This window comes from Apteryx mantelli, chromosome 6, assembly GCF_036417845.1.
Source record: "Apteryx mantelli isolate bAptMan1 chromosome 6, bAptMan1.hap1, whole genome shotgun sequence".
Taxonomy (NCBI): domain Eukaryota; kingdom Metazoa; phylum Chordata; class Aves; order Apterygiformes; family Apterygidae; genus Apteryx; species Apteryx mantelli.
In genome coordinates, this window is record NC_089983.1 from 28,758,212 (window position 1) to 28,776,423 (window position 18,212).

Here is an 18,212-nt window from a genome sequence, read left to right on the forward strand (position 1 = left end):
GGACCATCAAAAAGGCCATCAACAGCTGAACTGTGTTCCTGTTGACTTCAGAGAAGCATGAGGCAGCTACAGTGGAAGTAAATCTAAGCTCCAGCGGTACCTCTGACTGACTAGGGATCATGTGAAGCAGCTATGAAGGAAAATGCACCTGCTGATGATTGATTTAAAGATGATTTATGGTCTGCCTGGCAGGAGCAGACATCAGTGTCTTGTCCACAGCGCTATATTACTTACCTTAAAAAGGGCCACTTCAGCTGCTATTTCCCATTGTAGTAGCTTGAAGCAACAGAAAAATAGCTTACTTAACCCATCACTCATGAAACAGATTTGCTGGCATAGCAAGTACCAGTCACTCCTCCTTGGGCTGGCAGTGTCAGAGTGTTGGGTTGGAGACAGTGTCATGACTGGGGAACAATCGTTGCCTTCCCAGGCTAGCTATTAAGAGCCTTTTAAAAAAACGTCTAATTCAGAGATACTTTAGTGGTTTTACAGTTAGAACAAACACATCTCTGTACATGGCTCAAACTACATATCTATGCCAATCACATGCCATTCTCTGCCTGCTCCAGTAATTGATGACATGCCAAAAAACACTGCATAGCAGCTTTGACTTTTGAGTTTGCTGTTTTTCTAAATTTAATATTCTTAATACTTAAATCCTATGACCTTCTACTTTTAATGTTATTTCATTCTTAAACAGATGACTCCAATCAACTGCTTCTCAGCATCTCTCTAATCCTATCAATTTTGTCTATTAAGTTGCTAGATGTTTTTCCCTACGTAGACCTGCTATAGTGTTGTTAGCTGGTGACTCCTAGAGATTCTTTTGTCACCATGACTCACTGCCTTATTTCCCAGCACATTGATTCCTGCTTTCTCCATCATTTCACTTAGCTGTAGGTTTCTAATTCTCCTTCACTTCAGGACTCATTAAGGGATTATTTGACTGATTTTAAGATCCCCCTGTTTAACAAATGAGCTATGATCAAAGAGCTACATAAAGGAGTGTAAAATTCTCAATATCTCAGTTGGTAGGGCAAGATTTCTAAGCCAAAACACAAGCTTAGTCTTCCTGCTACTCCGAGCTGTGGTATAAACATTCTACTACTTTTGAAGTCTTTCTGTTGCCTCAGTGAATCCTTTAACCTTAATTTTACAGTTTTTAAGTATCAGAAATAGTGTACTGTATTTTTTTTGTTTTAAAGGATAGATGAAGACTCTACCTTCACCATTTGTCTCTGGCAACTAGGGCATCAGCATTTAAGCAATCAGTTCTGCTCCCTATTGAAATATTTTGGTCATCTTATCCTGAACTGTGCCTCTGTCACTGGCCTGGAGGCTGGGAGTCCTGACCTGTGTTTCCTCCTCAGCCCCTGTTCCAGTTTAAAGAAAGAGCAGTTTAGAAACTCTTGTGCTGCTCACTAGTTCCTTCCGTCCCATTCAGAATATGGTGGTACCAGATGTTCTGCTTCCTCCCAGAACTTTTAGAGGTAGTTACCCCTAGGCAGGCAGGAAAAGCTGGAACAGACATAATATGCTGCATAAGGGTTTAAGTCTGCCTATGGATGGCAAGCTGTGTTTTAAAAAGCCAACATCCTTTAGCATTTCTGCTTAGCATTTCCAGTTTTTCTTTTTCCCATGCTAAAATATGACCTGTTAGATTCTCAGTGTAGATTTCAATTTTTTTTTTTTCTGGAAAATTACAGCCTGTGCTTCAGACCTACAAAGAGCCTCGCCTGCTCAAAAATCCTTTACATTTTTCCGGCTCCTTCAGGCTGTCTCTTAAAAATTATCTCCTGTGGGTTTAGTCATTTCAGCCTAAAATACTTTGAAAACAAGATCCACTTTATCTTTGTCCAAAGACAGCTAAAGGTTGCTCTGCTCCCTTCATCTCTCTCCTTTTTGAACAAAGAGTCCATGTTTATCTGAACAAAATTGCCTGTAAATGAGGACTCTATTTCCACATTCTTGGGATTACAGTGCTTCTCTCCTTTGCAGTTTTGAACTTCAGTTACTTCCTGTTGAATAACAGTACCACATAGGCATGTGGTACTGGAGGAAGAAGAGATTTTTTCATCCATTAATCTCTTTCTCTCGTAATAATTTCATGCTTTCCTCGTGGTCATTTATTGGTAACAAGCAAACAGCATTTACAATGGGTACTTGCTTCCCAGAAAATCGCAATGTCTGGGTTTGAAATTAGTACAAGCCTCAACATGTACATGGATGGCCCTTCCAGAAAGGGACATAAGCAGATCTGTGTTGAGCTTTCAGTGTTTATCTTTTATGGAGCTTGTTGCTACAGAGGAATTAAACAGCCTTAGTTAGGCATCTCAGAATGAGATGTTTAAAGAGTGCTGCACAGTGTCTCTCTGGGATCATTCATATAAGCCATTCCTTGGATTCTCCAGGTTGACGAGTGTGGTCACTGCTCTATTGATACCATCCTGGTCATTGATCAAGAGAAATAAGAATCAGGCATGTGGTTAATGAGGTCAAAAGGAAAAAAAATTGCATTTCTGAGAAGAAATGTCACCTTTCTTCTTGCTGTCTAGTCTTGCTGACATCAGTGGGGAATTTGGCTCTAAGCAGTTCCTAAATTAATACTAGAAGAGACAGTGCAGACTCCTGTCTATACTGCCTGTACTTAGAATAAGTGCTCCATCCTCAGTTCCTTTCTGTTTGAAACTTAAGTCAAGGTAATTGGGGCTTCTGAGGTGCTTCTGCTTAGTAATTAAACCTTTTCTCCAGCTTAGGCAAAGTTTTAGTGACTATAAAACAAGGTCACACAAAAGCTAAATCTTTCTGTTCAGCTACCTATATATTTAGTCAGCAATTATGTGGTACAAAGAAATATGGACATGGTCTATCGCTCTTGAAAACAGTAACTCAAGCTGAGCTCGAGGAATCCAGAACATTTAACTCCCTGACTTTTAGTTCCCAGTCTGCAGGACAGCTGATATTAAGAGTGTGGCCATGCCTGTCCCTAGACAATCTCCCTCCTTAGCTGCCTTCCTGGCTTTAATGCACAGAAGGGAACCCTCCATGCTCCTAAACTGCATGCTGTTCTTCTGAGCCAGCAGGCAGGAAAGAGTAAAATGAAGTGTGGAAGGCTGACATAACACTGAATACAGAAAAGAAGACATAATGCATATTCAGCAATGTGCAATGAAAAGAAGTGCATAAGAAATATGAGCTAGAGACATGTTTTTTAACCTACTTAAGGATTTTATGCATAACTGGAGATTTATTGCACATATGCAGGGTGCCCCCCCCCCCCATACTCAAAATTATCAAGCCAGGTCAGGGAGAGCCTTACAAGTCTGAAGTCAGATCTATAAGAACTGAGAAAGTGTAAGCTATCCATCCTGATTGCTTGAGCAATCAGGATCCAGGACTGGAGGTAAGGGATTAATAAAAAGAGGAAAGGCACTCCACTGGTGAATTTATGTTAATTAAAGGCAAAGGAGCTAAGGATACAATTTTCAGGTCATTGCATCTCCGCTATTCCCATGGCTGGCTGTAGGGACTTAATCCTCATCTATCTTGACTGCACATTGTGAGGGTTAATTGGCATTTTTACATAAATCATCAGATATGAAATGCTTTAATAAATTATAACCGTCCTTAACAGGTATTAATTGCTTAGAAAATTAATAATGTATGAATACCTTCATTAAGAAAGACATACTACATGTAAGTGTTCATTTTAAATCACTCTCCTAAATTTCAGCAGTAAACACCTAAAATCACACTTTCTGAGAATCAGCAAAAAGACAGGCCAGAAGTTAGGAAAGATTAGCAGAATTAGGGGAAAAAATAATTGCATTGCCACTCCATTATGCTTTAAGCTCCTAAAATTTACTTAGAGAAAAATCTTTTTAAAGCTACTTTTGCATTCTCTGTCTTCTGATGCCATAACCTTAGAGATAGCACACTGCAATTTACTTGGCAACCAGGAAGGATAGAAATGTTCTCTTTATTAAACTTCTGCCTGACAATTTTGTGAGGTTCTTGGAGCATCTGGGAGTTCAGAGAAAACACCACTACCGTGCTGGGCAGGAAAAACTGGAAAACTGTAAACCATTTTTCTTTTTTGGCAGAGAGGTTTTAGCTTTGGAGTATTAAAAGGCAAGTGATGAGGGCTTTCCTCCATACCTGCTATTCTACAAAAATTCATTGAAGCACACACTGTGCTTCAAACTGTGTGGGACGCCAGTGGCTCCGCGCCCCCACGCTGTTGTCTCACTGATGCTAGGCTCAGTCACGAGAGCTGGGAGAGTTGAAATGGGCTGCGGACAGCCGACGCTATTTTTCCGGCAAGCAAATAAGCAAATGGGTTCTGCGGGTGATTCATTTGTGTCTCCTGTCTCAGAGAACCTCGACTGCAGCAGAGCTACCCTGCAGCTGGACTGCAAAGAGAGGCGTCAGATCCTCCAGCTTGCAGGCCTCGGAAAGGAGGTATGCCACACGCTGCCCCACCGCTCAGCGCCAACGTCTCTGTCTGGTGATGCTGCTCACAAGCTCGGGCAGAGGCTATTAAGGAAGTCTGTAAAGCCATGGGGATTGAGCACAGAGGCGAGTTTGAACACATGGGGACTTCACCTGGCCTTGGCCTTTCTGTGCCCCCTGCCCATAGAGCTGGAGCAGCGCTAATGCTTGGCAAATATTCTACCAGGAGTGTGTGCCACTAACAGTGAGAGGTGTGGTGGGCTCCACTCACTTTTGCAACGTATGACGAAATAGGAATAAAGCAATTAGAAGTAAACAATTACTGTCACACCCTTCCAAAGAAAAATTAGACTGCAATGCCACCTGTGTGAACATGTCAGGAGAGAAACATGCTCAAGGGATGAGCAATAGCTGCAGGCCACATGCTGCTGCCCTTCCCCATGGTTTTGAAAGACACAAGCAGAGCATCTCACGGTCATTAACCTGGATGAACTCTTAGAGGTATCATAACACATATACATTTTTTTTCTGAGACAGGTTCCCAAGAGTTGTTTTACTCCAACTACTTCGGATACATTTAGTACACCAAAGACATGTTCTTCTTCTGGGGCATCCCTACTGGCTTTAAAATAGCAGTCAATTTGCTAATGTATGTGCAAAGCTCACCATACATTAAAGTTAACCTGAGGGTCGGATCTCTAGGACTTTGTTATACAAATTGAGGCCACAATTAGAAAAAAAAAAAAGAAAAGGAAAGAAAGTAATCGTCCTTAGGGAGTGAGGTAACCAGATTCTTGAAGGAAAGTAGCAGGTTGGAAATGAATGCTTGAAATTGGGCGACTCCCTAAAAGTCTGAATGATCTGGCCCTGCCTGTGAGACAGACTATGCTTTTTGGAAATCTGACCTCTTTGCATTCATGTTGTATGGAAACTGGATGCTGGAACTAGTCAGCTTTCTGGCATGCAGAAGTTTCAAGCAATGGCACATGCTGGCAGCCAGATCATACCCATCTTGCCAGGCTGGGAATTGGGAGAAAGGGATACTCCACCATGAAAAAAATCTTTCAGCTCACTTGGCAGCTATTATATATCCTCTGGCTGTGCTTAATCTTTGCTAAAGAAAGCTTTATTTTAACATTCACTGCTTACTAACAGCTTTTGCAATCATCTTGCAGACCAAGCTGTTAAAAGTTTTCAGTCATTAGCTGGTTAAAATTAACTCTAGCATAAAGCCCAGAGTTTAGCTTGACAAACTAACACATGGTAAACCACAGACTGTTCAGTTGCACTAGAACAAGAGCAGCTACTGGATGATTGTTCACTGTCTAAATGCCACCTTCGGAGTAGTTATACATGGATGAAGTATATTTGTTTTTAAATAACCAATGTGCTTAAAAATCCTGTTGTAGATAGAGTAACTTGTATTCTAATGTGTCTTAATGTGAGACATGTATCGCAAGTGGTTTCAAGCTGTTTCCTTTTAACCTCAGCTAGCCTGCTCTTCACTAAAATGACTGTCAACTGCATCCTGCCCTTGTCCCTGAAAATCCTCTGTGATAGAAAACAGCTTGAATAAGAATTGAGCTGAATGATCTCCCCATGGGAAAAGAGTAAATGTGCTTCAAAAGTTCAGGTGTCTACATCTCCGGGACAGTTTAGTTTGACAAGGTTTTACACAGGCCTTTCCTGACAGCTTGAGGCTTCAATAAATTTACTGCACAATAAATACTCATTTACTGGGGGGACCTCTTTTAATCCTTATGCACATCATATTACAGGGACTGTAGGAAGAAACAGCAGAGGCTTTGGATCAGAGCTTATTATTGCAGGAGGCTGAAGGAATGTCTATTGAGTCAGAGCTGCTGAGAATCCAGCCCAGAGATTCCAGGGGCAGGTACAGCCTTCTTGGGTGGGTTGGGATGAGGTTATGCAGTTTCTCTCCTGACAAGTAATACAGGTCATAGCAAGCAGGGCTTGTAGGAGATTTCCAGCCTTGCAAATTTGTGTCTGAAATACATCATCTGACGCATGCTACTTTAGTATTTTGTATCACTGCAGTTGATTGCCAATTCATTTGACACAATTAGTACATTTGCAAAAGATAAGGCCAAGAACTTAATATTTCATGTGTCCCAAAACAAACCAAGAAATTGGCAGTGAATCAGACCCAGGATTCAATTAATCTGTCAATAGTCAGTACAAGGTATTTCAGAGGAATATGTAAGACCCCTGGAGCTGGCAGATGAGGAATACACTTTGTCTTCCCATCTCCCCCAACACATGCTTTAGATTTCTTCCTAATCTAATGGAATTGGACAAAAAGACAAATTGGAAGATATTGGAAGCCCCAAAAGGTTTAACACCTTTCAGAAAGCTTTGTCCATAGTTATAACTATGGATATGTTTGTTGTCCGGTCACATTCTGACTATCATTTGTCAGCCTATATCATTTTCCTCTTGACAGTGAATGCAAAGGTTAAATTAGGCATGCAGTGTAAAGACTCATTAGTTTCATATCCCTCTTCTTTAATTTAATTGACTGTTGTCTTGTTCTTGTATGTAGAAGTAGAACAGACAGAAAGCTTCAAGCTAATTCATAATATCTTTCATGTTCTTTTTTATCTCTGTATTAAAGCAAACAATTTGGGTCTTTTTAATTTGTCTGCATAGGAGAGTTTTTTCCATTCTCTTGATTGTTTATCTTTTTCTGATTCACCATCTACTCCTGAACCCATTCTAATTAGTTCTGTGGTATCCTTTTTGACATGGGGTTACCAAGACCACACTGCACTGATGATGCTGCAGTGTTAATAGAAACGATGACAGATTTTTCCATCACAGCATACCTGCCATTCTTTTCTTCCTCTTTAATGACTTGTTTGCTCATTTGGTCACAGATGCCCATTGAGAAACCTACAGTGATTCTTCATTTTAAGTTTTAAATTAGTTTGGACTCCTATAAGACTTGTGATTAGTTTGATTTTTCCCTTCCAATCTACATTAGATTGCATATCTCAGTACTGAAAAAGCATTTGGTACTATGTTGTCTGTTCTGTCTATTCTGGGGAACTTCAAAGAGACCAGGATAGGGATAGGTGAAGCATCATTTTAAAAAATCCCCTCTCTTTTCATAAACTGTGCCTTATTCTCCTGAATTATTTCCCAGATAATAGTCTTCTAGATAATTTCAGCTCTTTTTCTACTATTGAAGTAAACTTGGGCACTAAAGGCAAATATCAGTTTCTTTAATACTTGTCTTTCCACATTTATGCTATAGTTTCAAGGTATAAAAAATGCAAGAAAATTATGAGTTTTGGGAGATTGTTGGAAAACTTTTAAAGCTATTTCAATATAATTTCCTTCTGGAAGTATGGAATATGTCTGTTGGCTGTGAGGTTTTTAGAACCGTTTAAAACCTTATTTAAAGTATATATTTAGGAACTGCAGCAAGTCAAGCATTCTATTAAGTGAAGATGTTTCAACCTTTCTTTCAAAGCATGTGGCAAACAACTCCTTAGTAGTTACCTAAATTAAACCTAATCAAGCTGCTTTATTAGTATCTTAATGGGAAGATTCTGATGATTTCAGTATTAGCAGATAATCTGTGCATATTGTCCTTGTTTGATACTTTCCAGATATATCAGCCATGGCAAGTCTTCAGTAATGCTTGTACAAATAATATGATAAAAGATTTCTTTCAAGTCAAGAATTAAGTGCTTTGCTCTACACAGAATGAAGAATTCAGAAGCACTTCTCATCATGAACACACTATGAAATTCATTTGTAAAACAGGGTTAGCAGGACTGCCTAACAAATGGCCATATAAATACTTTCAAAATAATTGTATCAGAGAAGTGAGTTCCTTTTTTATGTTCATTTTCATTTTCAAAGAATGACTTTGGCTTTTATTTCAAGTACGTTCTACTGGTGTCATGAACCCAAAGATTAGTGAGATACATAAATGATTCCACCCACTCATTCATGTGTCAGGAGGAAATTCTGTACAAGCATAGGAAAATGATCATTTGATTAAGGTGTGAGAATAAGAATGGGGACCAGAACTAGCCTGAGAACCAAGAAATAAGAATTCAGAACCTTACATCTGCTAAAGAGAACTGCATGACCTTAGGCAAACCATTTTGCATCACTGTAATTCTGCTTCCTCTCCAGCTGTAAAACAAGGATAATTTTAGCCTGCAGGACAGGAAAAAAAACCCATGAAAATACAGTCATTAACATTTCCACAGCAAATAGATATAGCCAATTGTATATACTATTACAAAGCTGGCAGAGTCCTTCAATTAATTGTCACCAGGATTCTTGGTAATTAGGCCTAAACTTTGGATCCAATGTGCCTCCAAACCATCTTGGTCTGTTCAGGCACTGTTTCTAGCTCAGCCTCTGGCATTTTCAGAGGACGGGACCTGGCAGCTCAGCTCTCGTATATCCTTAAATGACTCCTGGGACCTGTCAGGACAGCCCTTAGATGTCTCTGACTAGCAGTGTGTGTGATAACTTTGACCTCCTGCAACACTGGCCCCATGTAGTAACTTGTAACCTTTAGTCATACAAGATTCATTGATCTTTAAGATAAGACCTTTAAGATCTTTAAGAATAGCAGATATTAGATACAGGTATTAATTCTAAATCTTTAAGAATATCAAACCCCTAGGATATGTTGTTTAGAAGCAACATTACATCAGGTGAAGTTGACTAGAAAAAGAAAACACATTTCTCCAAAAGCTCATACTTTGATAAGTCTGTGCCTAACCTTTCCTGTGAACTGGATCTACTGATTGCCTTAGATGAGCAAACTGCTGATACTGCCCAGCAGCAATCAGCTACTGTGAAGAAAGGTGTCTCTAAAAAGAGCTCCTTACCCAAGTCAGTTGGTGATCTGCCCTAAGCCACCTTAAGAGAGGAGTTTTAGTTTTCTGGAACCTCATTTAAGGGATGTTTGTACTTGTCAAAGTGCTCAGACCTAGCATGAAACTATAGCAATTGTGATTCTGAGTACCTCAGCAAACTTAGTTAGTCACCAGCAGCAACTGTGACAGTGATAGCCATATGATTGTAAATAGCTAGGGGAGCTCTTACTTTCCTGTGCTTGCAGATATTTTTGGAGGGGCAGAGGGGAGCTTTGCAGAGATCTCTAGAAAGGTGGCATTATGCCTGCTGAGCCTGCCAGGTGTACAGCTCATTTGTCTCCACCAGCTGACACTTGTCAGAACTGATGCCACACAAAGTGAAGTTTAATCAAAAATAGTTCCTTCAGAAGAAACTGTTTCACATCCTTCCCTTTTTTCCTCCTCTCAGTCTTCCTGCAGCAGCTGCAGGCAGTGTAGTTGGTGTGGCTGCCAAAATTCAGTTGGGAGCCTAATCACTAATTTGCAAAACTGATGCTGTTTGGCTGTAAGATGTCAAATACTCATCAACAAACAGCAGCTTGTCTGCAGTCATCAGCAGTGTGGCTTGGAGCACCATTCTGTTCAGACTGGCCATTACTGAATTTAAAAGATGGGTAAAGGGATGACAACGGAGAAGTTGTTACTCATGAGTTTGACCCCTTGTTCCAGCATTTCTATGAGTCTCACCTGGCTTCCTTTGTGGGAAACCAACTACAATCAAGGTCTTTCAGCAGGAATATGGAAAAGCTGCTCACAGTACTGACTTAACTAATAGGAAGACAATTCCTGCTATAGCAAAGCAATGATTTCTGTAGTAATGTGGAACAGCTGGATGGATGAACTCAACTGCAACATAAGTACAGCTCACTACAAACTAAGTTGCTTCATGCAGACAGCCTTAGCTCCTTTTTGGGTCTTGCTAAGAGCAGGGAATACTCTCTTTCAACAGGTAAGATGTTTCTGAAAGCTGAACTGCTATAGGATTATGTGGAATTTCTATCTGGCTAATGATGCTTATTTTCTTAGAAGCTTTCTTGCTTATCTTGTTTAATTCTTGTTAAAAATGCACTAAAACAGGGCCAGATAAAGTTTGCCTTTGAATTCCATGTGCCATGCTGTCTTTAGGTTCATCACCAGTTTTATACTACAAGAAGATGAAAGTGACTTCAGTGATGATTCTTCATCATCAATCAGTAGTGCACAGATACCAAGTTTACTGCTATATGTACTTTTTTCCTAAGCATCTTAGCAGGAAGCAGCATTCTGACCTTTTACAGTCTATTAAATATTTCCTTGCTTCATATGTTTCAGGAGAGATATACTTAAGTTGATTATTTTAACATTCCTTCAGTTTCTTGGTTGGCTTGGGTTCTTATTTGTATGAAGAGTGTTTTGTTTTTTTTTCATGTGTAATAAAATTGTCTTATGCTTGACTACCATGTTGAAAAGTCCAGAACTTTAGAGATACAATACTGGTCCTAGATGCATGTCTGTTTTTAATTATCAGCAATTTGAAAGAAAACTGCTATTAAAAAAATAAGACTTAGATACAAATTGAGATAGTAACGTGACTGATTATTGTGTGTTTCCATGTAATACTTCATGGCAAACCTGGACACCCTTCATAAATGAGTATAGAAGATATGTGGGCAATAATAACTTGGAATTCTATTAATGCTTTTCACCCAGACACAACGTGCTGCAAATACTAATTAGGCCTCACTGTATCCCTTTAGGTTAGCTCAGTACTGTGAAATCAGTTCCTGTGTACTGTGAAAAGATGGTTATCAAAAAGTATTTTCAGTCACAATTGTTCTAATACTTACTTGGTTTTAATCATCAGTCAGTATTTCCCCTCTGAAGTGCCTCTATGTTAATACGTGCACATTGAGGGAGAATAGACTCTGAGATTAAAACTGAAGAGTTAACATTCCTAAGGTGGATGCTCTCCATATCTTTGGATGTGTGAATTTTTCCTATTTACTGAAAGGTTCTTATATTTATATCTTATTGATCATGTTGTAATGCATATTCAGGGTCTTTAAATGCACATTACTGACAATCTAAAGCAGTAGCTCATGTGCTTTATTACACATCTCTTCCTTCCCCTCCCCCTGGAGTTAGGGAGGGTGTCTATGCACTATATCTAAGTGCTATGTTTTTTTGGAGGTGAAACAGGTTTTTATTTGCAGCTGTAAGAGATGCTACACTGTCATATTGTTCATATGTTCATATATAGATATGTACTAAGGACACATGCTAATTCATGTGTGAACTAAAAGCTATATTTTCCTGATGACAGAAGCATCTTGTTGTTTTCAAAGGAAGCAAGATTGAACCTAACTATGTGTTAAAAACTTATTTATTTATTCTTGCCGAATATGTATTGGAATAAGTGCTTGATCCTGATGCAATTTGGGTCAAAGGAAAGAAACTCCCATTGACTTGAATGTTCAAGGTTGTTATGTCCTACAATGGCAAACTGCTATTTAACCATTTTATTTTTCTATAGAAAAGAAGCTTATTTATTGCAGTGTCGATATCTAACTTGGAAATGTATTGGATTTGAAAACTGCTTAGCAAAATGTTGAGAAACTCTGTATCCTCTCTGCTGTAACACAGCAATATTGGATCTATATTCAGTGTTTCCTATTTTTAATTATGAGTTGATTTCATCAAGATAGAGCCTAATAAAGATATGAAGTGGTGCATGCTGCTGGGAGGAACTAGTAGGAACACAGAAATGTGAACAGCAGAATAACCATGGATAAGTCCTTGTATCTGTTAGCTCTCACAATGAATGCTTCCAGTGTGATGCTGAGAAGCCCAAATGCACCTATCAGGGGACCTTGCATTTGGTTATCCTGAAGGAACAGGAGCTTCCAATGTACTTCAGATGTAACTTACAGTGTGATGTGCTTGACGCAGCACCTTACTCCACCACATAAAATGGTGTGGGGAGAAGATTTCTATTCTTCTCATGGTCAAACCTTTGAAATGACTGCTTGCCTGACCTGACCTGTGGTCAGCTGCGTTACTTGCATTCTGCCATCCTCCTGGGATGTCTGTGTTTATCCTAGTCTCTTTCTAGCAGATAACTTTTGAGTAAGAGTACAATAGGTACTAAACTTCGCTCTCCCTCCCACCAAAGAATGAAAGAACTAAATGCACAGCAAAGAGTGGTAAAACAGGACATGCAAGGGAAAGGGCAAAGAATAAGAATGCTGCATTAATACATTCTTTGAAAGCACCATGATGTTTCTTTACAGGATATTCCTGAAAAATGAGTATATGAAACACCACCTTGACTTTCATCGTTGAAGACATTCCTCTTACAGATCTTAAGCTAAGATCAGACCATACCTTTCCAGGAGCAAAAGATTTTGGGGGAGAAAGGACTGGTGTTGCTCTGTACTTGCTTATTTCCCAGCTTTTTTGCTGGTTTGAAGAAACTTCCTTCTTGGTGAGCAGTCATGAAAGAAACTGAAATATTGGCTGAGAAGTGTTTTTAATTCCAAAGCTTGAGTAACACTGAAATCTTACTTGACACTCTATATTCATAAAGAGCTTCACACACAATATCCTCTGACTGCATGGTTTTAACTTAGTTTGGCAATGACTTACTCATGTCCAGCTCACTTGAAATGAGTAAGGTGGAACCACACAGGTAGTCATGATGCAGAGATGCACCACCGCTTTTCAAAATGCCCCTAGTAGCAGGCTATTTCTTGTTTGTAAATCACATTCCCTGTCTTCATATGGGAAGACTTGATAACTTGCATCTGGAACATTGATGTACACAGGAAGTGTACTTTTCCTGGGGCTGGGTGTTTTCTGCTGTCTGAGCCAGGAACAGCGTGTTAAGGATCAGTTATCTTCCCTTCCATTTTGTAGTGTAAGAAGACTCTGTAAGGGACTAAAACTACTTCCAGCCATCTGTTTCCTTTTGGGAATTGGGACACAATGAACCATTGATTACTTTATGGAATAGACATATTTACTAGTACAGAAATATCTCTTTGCCAAGACAGAGTTTGACTCTTTTTAAACATTGTTTAAATCTTATTAATACAAACTTCTAAGTATCATTAACATTACACAATAGAATCAACAGGATAGGGACTGGCATGAGACTTGTTTGTGTCTTTGGCTGCAGACAGCGCTGCTGTTACTGCTTCTCAAGAATTACTTGCCTTTTCATTTCTTGGTGCAACTATGTAGTTTGGAAAGTTACCATTGAGATGCTCGTATGCTAAGAAATATGTCTTGCCTGGAGAAATAAGGCAAGAAATCAGCAGACTTAACTTCTTTAGTTTGGGTAGAATTTTGAAGAGAAGGTAGGAGAGATGAGAGGGCAAATGATCATAGGCTGAGCTGCTAAAGAAAACTGGAAGCAGAGGTGGCTGAATCGCTTTTGGCAAAGGACAATCTCTACCTCTCACAAGAGTTTCCTGGAGAACTGTACTTTGCTATCATAATAATGAAAACTACACAACAAATAAATAACAATCCTTTTGCTACCTATATGTTGTGTCAGGTAGAGGTTTAATTGTGTGTGTGTGGTGTTGTGGTGGTGTGTTGTGTGTGTGTTGTAGGGTGTGTTTTTGGGTTTTTTTTTTTTTTTTTTTAGATAAATGCCTGGAAAAGACAAGGAAAGATAGATTAAAATACAGGTAATAAGATAAAGAGTATAAATAAATGAAATAGCACATTGGAAGAAACATCATGCAATTTGACCATGTGATGAACTAAAAGATAAGCTAGTACATAAATTTAACATGCATCACTTCTCTTCAATGTTACAGTACCTTAAAAGTCCTAGCCCTCATTGTTAGAGTTTTTAGATGTGATGGACCTGTATCAAGGACCCTGCTTCTCCTTTGACTACACGTCCCACCAAAAGCCCCTATTCCCTGCAAAGCTCAACTCCCAATGGACAAAACAGAGTTGGAATGAAACCACAGGATTGTCAGAGGTTTGAATGTACCAACAGCCTCTGCCTCCTTGCAGGGGTTTAGCTGCCTGTGCTCAAGGCCAGCTCTGATGCAGTGCAGCTCTGTTTCCTTGAATCAGACTGCTGTGGTGAGAGTTTCTGTGAGAAGTCTCTGGTCCTTGGCTTGGAAACAGCATCTAATCTTGGGCCCTTGCCTAAGCTATATTGTAGCCTGTGCCAGGCCTCGTTCTTTCCCCATCCTGACCTTACCTTGCTGACTGAACTTTCTGGCTTCATCTTGAACCTGGCCTTGTCACTACAGACTTGCCTGGTGGTTACCCAACTCCTAGCTGACCTTGGTTGCTGTCCCCAGGCCTGCCCTGCTGGCTGTGCTCAAGTGCTGCTGGGCTCCCTGGCTGGTGTGGCCTCTGCTGGCTGGCATTCTCTGCTCCCAGCTCACCTGCCCTGGCAGAGCAGCCCAACCCTGGCTGCTCCCTGATCAGGATAGCTTGTACATGGTAGCCTTGCGAAAAGCTTTAAGTCTGGGAATACATCCAACCTTAAAACTGATTACAAGACATATTTTCCCTTGCATACACCTAACTCTGTGTGTGTGTCTCCCCACTTCCCTAATCTGTGATAAATCCCATAAATAGTCCATAGGGAAAAGTAATCAAGCTATACTGAAGAGTAAGTAGTAGTATTGTTGTAAAGCTACAGTGCTATAACGATGAGAGATTTTTATCTTTTATAGAGCACTGGTATGCTGGAAAGCATAGACAAACTTTGAAAGCATGGACTTTCTTCAGTTCTGGAGCAGAATTGGTAAACCTCAAGCAAAATACAGGTAGATAGCAACTATTCTGAGATTAAACCCATTAAACAAGTTGAAGGAAAAGGATGATTAGCACCTGTGAAGCAGAGAAGCCTGATGGCAACGAGAGAAGCAATGAAGTTGTTAGAGCTGTAGGATGCAGAGAGTTAGCATCTGTGGAACAACAGTAGGCAAGGTATGACAGAAACTCTCTGCACTGAATTTGAGTTTTAATATGTAGTGTAATTGTGTATTGCTCTTCCTAGACTGATCTTTGGAAAGTAGCCCAGGATCAGGGCTGAGATATCAGAGCTGGAGTGATCGTTCCATGAAAAATATTTTCTTGTAGGTAAGAGGGTGATTCTATCTATGCTATTTGTCTCAGGTTCTGATCTGTATTTATCTCTGAGTTTGCTGCTTCACAGTTGAATTTGTGACCTAAAAACTTACCTTTTCTCTTTATCTAACAACATGTTAGACTGATGAAAGATAGCACTCCCTCTTCCTTGCTTCTGAAAGTATAGAGAAATATGTAAAATTATATTTAACAAAAACTCACTGACTCTGAATAGACTCTAAGTAGCAGAAAGATGTAGACATCCACCTGCAAATCACTTAAGCATTTGCAGGTTGCTTAGCTCAACTTATAAGCAAAGCTTAGAAGAGAGTGAGAATTAAAAATTAACCTACAAATCTAGAAACCAGCAATTTGCAAGTGAGATAAGACCATTTGCCTCTGTGATTATAGATTATATCTAGTCTTGTCAGCTGGCTGGCTGACTGACAGCTGCTTTGAAATCAGTTCTTTGTCTCCTTGTAATTTGAGGCTGCTGTTAAATGATGCTTTATGGCGTTCTCTTCAGAGAGACTAAAGACTGAGAGGTGGTAGTGTCTGAAGTCACATTTACTTTGCAGCCTGAGGAAGCCTGTCTGCCTGTGGTATTCTCATGTTCCATTAACCAAATGGTTCTAGCATGCAGGCTAGCCAGTTTGGCAACCTTCAGGAACACAAGGCTAAAAATACTTCAAAACTTCAGAAAACAGAGGCTCTTTCTGTTATGAAATCTCTCATTTGAAAATAATTTTGGGTTTTGTCTGGATTGCCTCTACAAAACATGTAAACTTATAATTCATCAAGATAGTGGAAATGTCACCTGGACCTTGCTGAGGAATAGGAGTTCAGCACTAATTCAAATCAATACTGGTTGCTTTCCTGATCCGTGTGTGTGTTGGGTTGCAATTCCCCTGGCTGGAGATAGCCTGCTTGATGCATTCTAGTACCCCAGTCAGTTCCCAACTCTGCAGAATGTTAGATTTTCATTTAAAGGTTTTTCTAACCCTTCTTTGTACTGAAAATATAGTACACCTATAGATGTGTTTAGTTTGTCACTTACTGTACATACTCTGAATTTCTTTATCCCCCTGCTCTTCATACAGAAGGCCTTTTGGCCCTTGGGAGGACAGGGGGATATGCAGGCTTACTGCTATATTAATAGCTCTGCTTCTGTGTTGTGCCTACTACCCAACACTGTTCATTAAAACACAGTCCTGTAAACCTGTAGTCTTATATAACTTCATACAGGTTATATGTTGGCCTTATTGAAGTCCAAAGGAGCCCACATGCAGTTTTTCTTAAATTATTTTATTTCTGTGCAAAATATTGTACTTTGTCTTATAACAGAAGACAGATTTACCTACCAAGAGGTCAGCCCACAGTCTGAGCACATGGGGGTACAAGTTCGCAACTGATTAAGTCTTATCTAAACCCCCATTGCAGCCCATAGGGAAGTCCCATCTATTCCCAGCTGTGGGTTTTAGACCCTTCTTTTGTGTTGGTTTAAGGTCTCTTTTGGAGGAGGGAGTGCTTGGATGAGGAGGGAGAGTTATTTTTTTTGTGGATTAAATTCATGATCTGACTTGTTGCTCAGTCAAATGAGTGCTATATGCTAGGATGAGGAAGGGGAAAAGAATTTGGTTGTAACTGTGCTTTCCAGCAGCAGTATTAAATTAGATTGCATTAACACAATTGCAAAAGTGAACCCTGAGAATCATTTAGAGATCTCTAGTTGTCATTGTGGTGCATAGCTATTTAAACAGGCGTGGGTAAATGCCCTAAGGAAATAGAAGTACTGGTGAGCGAGCAGTACTATTTCTAGCTCAGGGTCACATTACAGTCAGCAGGGGCAGTTTCCTGAAGGCATCTCATCATTCATAGCTGATGCTTCATTTGTTACAGTGATGCCAATGAGCCTTGGAATGCTATGGCTGAATCCTATGCCTCTTGTGAGTCAGCTTTATGTTCTGTATGAATATATACTTGGCATAGCCTTTCTTTTTCTTTTTTATGGAAATATTGGTTGATTGGGGGGCTAAAAAAAAAAAATTAATCTGATTTAAATTCTTACCCCTGCTTTTTAACTAGTTCATGTACCAGTACTTCACAGAAGTTACACAGTTCGACAAATTATTTGCCAGGATTTCTAAGCTGCTTTGAAGAGGACTAGGACTATCTGCAGTGCAAATATGAAGTTAAACGAGCAAAAACGAAATTATTTTATTCATATCAAGTGAAAATCTAATGAAAAGTATGTCAGCTCTTTCTACAGAAACACTTGGAAGACATCTGAATCTAAGGAAGGTCTTTTCTAATTGCTATATGTATGTATATGCTCAATACAGCATTCACACTGAACTCTATCAGAATATCAATAAATATGCACACAATTGGTGTGAAAAGAAACTTTTCCTATGGCATGGTTCATTTTAAAATAGTAGCATTTTACTGCAGCAGAAGAAATGTCTTGTAAATCTTGTAACTTCTATATATTTGAGTTTACATATTATTCTGTTTCAAGCAGCAAAAGATACTCTTATATAACTTTAGAATTACACTAGAGGTGTTTTTTGTTTCTCTTATAATTGTCACTTGTTAGGAGTCTTGGGAGAATTAATGATGAAAAAAATGGTACTTTATTCTTTGTCTGACAAAACAGAGTAGGAAATACTGCTTTCCTCTCATGATATTAAAGACTCTGTCTATTAGAGGAAAAAAATCAGGTGTGAAAGCAAGTACAAAACCTGTTTGGTCTTCCTTAACTGTGTTATT

At 39.4% G+C, this 18,212-nt stretch overlaps 1 long non-coding RNA gene across 1 annotated transcript in view; it reads left to right on the plus strand.

Annotated features, from left to right (window-relative positions):
• Nucleotides 1–17,765, plus strand: part of LOC106499179 (uncharacterized) — a 28,894-nt gene extending 11,129 nt beyond the window's left edge. Inside the window, exon 3 of the long non-coding RNA XR_001295112.1 lies at nucleotides 17,529–17,765. This is a non-coding gene — a long non-coding RNA (uncharacterized lncRNA). The remainder of the gene's footprint in view (nucleotides 1–17,528) is intronic.
• Nucleotides 17,766–18,212: the final 447 nt, after the last annotated feature.